The 5,000-nt window shown below is 41.7% G+C and overlaps 1 pseudogene; it reads right to left on the bottom strand.

The window, feature by feature from the left end:
- Positions 1 to 5,000, bottom strand: part of LOC142908765 (28S ribosomal RNA) — a 10,017-nt pseudogene that overhangs the window by 1,843 nt on the left and 3,174 nt on the right.

Raw genomic sequence — 5,000 nt, 5'->3', positions numbered from 1 at the left:
AATTCCTACTGCCGTGCATCAATGGCAACAAGGAGTAGAGTCGGTAAGGTTACCGGATTCTCGAACTGATGTACTCCAAAAAATAAAGAATTAAAATAACAAAGTCTAATCTATATAAGTAATGTTGAATAAAGCTTATTTTTAATCTTCTTTGAAGGCAGAAAATAGTAAGGTAAAAATAAAGTCCTCTCTATGCTCTGAAGTAACATATAAAAAAAACTAGCAATAAAAAAAAATACCAAGTCTTCGTCTTGGAAAATAACAAAATCTAAAAGAAAAATCTTCTTTGTGGAAAATAGTAAAATAAAAAAACCAAGTCTTCACCTTGGAAAATAACAAAATCTAATCTAAAACATCTTAAATAAAGCTTGTCTGTAGTCTTCTTTGTAGGCAGAAAATAGTACGTTACAGGACTCTCAAACTGATGTATTCCAAAAATAAAGAATTAAAATAACAAAGTCTAATCTATATAAGCGCTCTTGAATAAAGCAGTGTAAAAAAAAAAATAGCAATATAAAAAAAACCAAGTCTTCGTCTTGGAAAATAACAAAATCTAAAAGAAAAGAAGTCTTCTTTGTGGAAAATAGTAAAATAAAAAAAACCAAGACTTCACCTTGGAAAATAACAAAATCTAATCTAAAACATCTTAAATATAGCTTATTTGTAATCTTCTTTGTAGGCAGAAAATAGTAAGTTACAGGACTCTCGAACTGATGTAGTCCAAAAATAAAGAATTAAAATAACAAAGTCTAATCTATATAAGTGCTCTTGAATAGGCTTCGTGTAAAAAAATAGCAATAAAAAAATACCAAGTCTTCGTCTTGGAAAATAACAAAATCTAAAAGAAAAGTCTTCTTTGTGGAAAATAGTAAAATAAAAAACCAAGACTTCACCTTGGAAAATAACAAAATCTAATCTAAAACATCTTAAATAAAGCTGGTTTGTAGTCTTCTCTCGAACTGATGTAGTGCAAAAATAAAGAATTAAAATAACAAAGTCTAATCTATATAAGTGCTCTTGAATAAGCTTCGTGTAAAAAATAGCAATATAATAAAAATACCAAGTCTTCGTCTTGGAAAATAACAAAATCTAAAAGAAAGGTCTTCTTTATGGAAAATAGTAAAATAAGAATACCAAGACTTCACCTTGGAAAATAACAAAACCATCTTGAAAAAAGCTTATTTTTAATCTTCTTTGTAGGCAGAAAATAGTAAGGCGAAAATAAAGTCCCCTCTAAGCTCTAAAGTAACAAATACGACGTGTTAAAAAAAAAAAACTAACAATAAAAAAAAGAACCAAGACTTCGTCTTGGAAAATAACAATCTAAATTGTGGAAAATAGTAAAATGAAATAAAAACCGACTTCACCTTCGAAAATAACAAAATCAATCTAAAACAAATGACATCTTAAAACAAAACTATTATTTGTTTCGGAGGTTGTCTATGACTGTTCATAGACCGCATAATTTCCACAGAACATTCTCAGAATATCAAGAGAGAAAAGCAGCGTTCTGCGGGAAATCATCTTGGCCAGTGATGTCGTTCTGGGTTTGGTCAGGCCCAGGGAGGTAAGTACCTCGTTATTCTCAAGGGGCCACTTTCCTCTTGCCCCAACCGGGAATCCAAAGAATGTGACCTTGCTAGCCTTCGTCAGCACTTTGACTTGATCACCAAGAGGGGTATAGTACGAAACTTTGTGCGAGGCAGCATCTGACAAGGTATTCTTTGAAAGCTCAAAACGGACGGTGACATCGATCACAACCGCCTCCTCATCTTTTGCAAACACGAGGTCAGGCTTTCTCATCTCTCCCGTCTCGGATATGAACCGTGGCTCTTTGTATACAGACCAGCCCAATCTAGCCGCTTCGTCTGCCAGAATGTTACTGATCTTGTTGTGTCGCGCAATTCTTGCTTTCTGTACTGCAGGACATTGACCGAGAATGTGCGAAAGGGACTCGAGTCTGGCAGAGCATTTCCTGCAGGAACGTAAGGCCCCATCTCTGCCTCTGTTCAAGCTTTCTCTTGTTGGGTAAATATTTGCCCTTAGTTGTAGTGCTGCGATAAAGAAGCATTGTTTAAAGCCGCACCATGGCCTCAACCAAGCATTACTGATTCTATCATGCGCAAAGTTTACAATGCCCCTTCCTTGAACCGGCTTTTCGCACCATCTCTGAAATTCATGCTCCCTCCAATCGCAGGGTCTCGGATATACAGGTTCTTTTGACACCGAGTCCCTGAGAACGAATGTTGGGATTGCATCACTGTCACCCCCTGCTCGTACCCACAAATTACGGTATTCTTCCTCCATACCATGCGAGGACACAATATTACGGGTGATAGCATCGGACGAGTTTGCTATACGTTGCAGCCTTCTAACTTGAACCGAAGGGATTGTTTTTTCCAGTTTCAAGATGGCAAGGCCTCCGTCTCGGGCTCTGGCATATAACAGTCCATCACAAGTTGAAGCGGGAAGGTGGAGCCATCCTTTTACCGCCTTTCTAATCTCTTGGTCCAACCCACGGAGAGTTGATTGCTTGCAGTCCGAGTGGTCTGCAGGATATAACAATCTGGGTAGGGCATAGGCATTGAGTAGTTCAACCTTCTGAGTTGGCTTCAGAGGCGCCTCATCGATTTTCGAGATCCATGTCTTTAGCTGACAATGTAGATCAGGCTGTATAGTGCCAGTCCAAGGGCCAATTTTCAGACCAAGGTATTTCGTTGATTCATCAGGTTGGATCATATGGACATCTTTATTTTTGATAGTCCATGGGTCGCAGTTGTTCACCGTATATGAATCTTTGGTTGGGCTTATCATGAAGCCCTGGCACTTTCTGGCCTGAACCTCCAATCCCGATAGCCCACAAAATGATTCCAAGATCGCTAGATTGGCGGCCATACCAACCCAAGATTCGCTCACCAACACCAAATCATCAGCAAACGCAAGAGCTGTCACGTGGTCGGTATCAATGGAGTACCCAACTCCGTGTGACTCTAGGGTGCATATCAAAGGGTCCATGGCAAGATTGAAGAGCAGGGGTGACATGGGGTCACCCTGTTTGACACCAACACGTATGCTAATTTCTCGAGTCGACTCGCCATTGCTTTTGAACGAGGTCGTACACCGATCGTAGGCGTTCTGGATGATGCCCACCACGTGTTCATCTACTTTCTTGTGCCTTAACACCCATAAAATATGAGCATGCGAAACCGAGTCAAAAGCTTTCGCTATGTCGATGAACATGACAGCCAACGGCCTGTGCAATTTCTTAGCGTGTCTCATAAGGTCCTGTAGCACCTTAAGATTTTCAGAGCAGCCAGATGCCGCTATAAAACCACGCTGCCTTGGGTTTAAGGGACAAGCACGAGCAAGACGTGCAGTCATTATTCTGGAAAATAATCTCAGAATCATTGAACCAATCGTTATTGGTCTCCAGTTCCCCAATTCTTTCAGCTTTTCATCATCCATAACCTTAGGAATAAGAATCGTCCTATTCTTTTTCAACTCTTTGGGAATAATTCCTGTAATCATCCATGCATTAAATAGGGCTGTCAGTGTCCGACCCTCGGGGTCGGCAGCACAGATTGCAGCCCTTGTTAGGCCATCTGGCCCAGCTGCTGACGTTGGTTTAATGGCCCGTATGGCAGTCTGAACTTCCTCCACCGAAATTAGGGGCTCAAAGTATTCGTTATTTGCAACACCTGATGACTTAAATTGGCCCAGGCCATTGAATGGCAACACCTTCTCCCATTTTTCGCAGTAAAAACGATATACATCTGCGTTCGGGATTCGGCATTCATGACGTTCAGTGCCATCCAGGACTAAGGACGCAAGAAGAGAGCGGTTCTTAAAGAAGAGCTTCTGGTGCTTCATGAAGCTTCCTCGTTTTTCCGCTCTCTTCTTCATCCAAGATCGTGTGGGTAATATCCTGGGTTTAACAATGTCGTTCTCGGGTTTTGAACGTTTGCCTTTGTTTTTCACCAATCTCATCGGACAAAGCATCAATGCTGTGGCAGTTTCTACGAGGGCATCATGTTGGCCCTCGCCGTTAAGCCAAGCCTTTATTGCCTCCATTGCAGGCTTTTCCAGGGTCCCAGAATTCTCATTCGTAAGCCGCTCAGCTGCTTGAGCGAGTATGGATGAAGTCCCCGTTGTTACATTTGGTGGGGGAGACAATGTCTCAAGAGGCCTAGAAGAAAAATGTAAGCTGTCTGACATGGGGGCCCCTGTCTTTTTACTTAGGTCCCGTCTCTTGTCAGAGACTTGCTTGTTGGTCTTAGTCCCAAGCGCTTCAGCAATGATCTTATTGTTATTCTTTTTCCCCTGAAACTGCAACTCTAGAAGGGCCAGCTGTTCTACTTCCTTCAAAGACCAGCAGCTACGGTGTACCCCTCTCTGCGAGGTACCCTTTATACCATCTTTAATCCTTTCCTCATTACGGGTGACTGGGTGAGCATGCCTCTTGTGCTGCGAAAGGCCACTTAGAGTCGCAAAGCGTGCCTGGCAACATTCACAGACCATTGGTAAGCTTTCCTCAGTTAACTTTATTCCCCCACATTTGGGGGCATGACAGGCAATCGATCGGTGGTTTGAGTTGGTTTTGTCACATTTAGCGCACTTAAACACCAGAGGAATGTCTCTGTGTTTGATGTTAAAATGTGCAACAAGTTCGGATGCTTTGCCCATGTGTTGTTTACAGATAACGCATATATACTCCAGACTAGGCAGTACAACCGTGATAGTTCCCTTGGTGTCAATGGGAAACTTTCCCAACACGGGTTCCTCAGCCGATATGTCGAGGAAGGACTCCTCCACATCCTCATCATCCTCTGTAAAGTCATCTGAAGAGTCATCCGACTCAACTAGACTTTTAATCTGTTCGTAAAAATCGTAGTTCATCTCCTCTTCCTTTTCCAAGGACGAGTTATGGAAGGTCATGGAAGGTATACTAGTCATTTTTAGCGCCGACCTAGACGCCATAGGTTTAGCAACATCAGATGCCC

The sequence above is a fragment of the Petromyzon marinus genome, unplaced genomic scaffold, assembly GCF_048934315.1.
Source record: "Petromyzon marinus isolate PM22_M1 ecotype Great Lakes invasive population unplaced genomic scaffold, UKy_Petmar_22M1.pri1.0 PM_G_Scaffold_100, whole genome shotgun sequence".
Lineage (NCBI taxonomy): Eukaryota > Metazoa > Chordata > Hyperoartia > Petromyzontiformes > Petromyzontidae > Petromyzon > Petromyzon marinus.
This window is presented reverse-complemented; position numbering and strand designations above follow the sequence as displayed.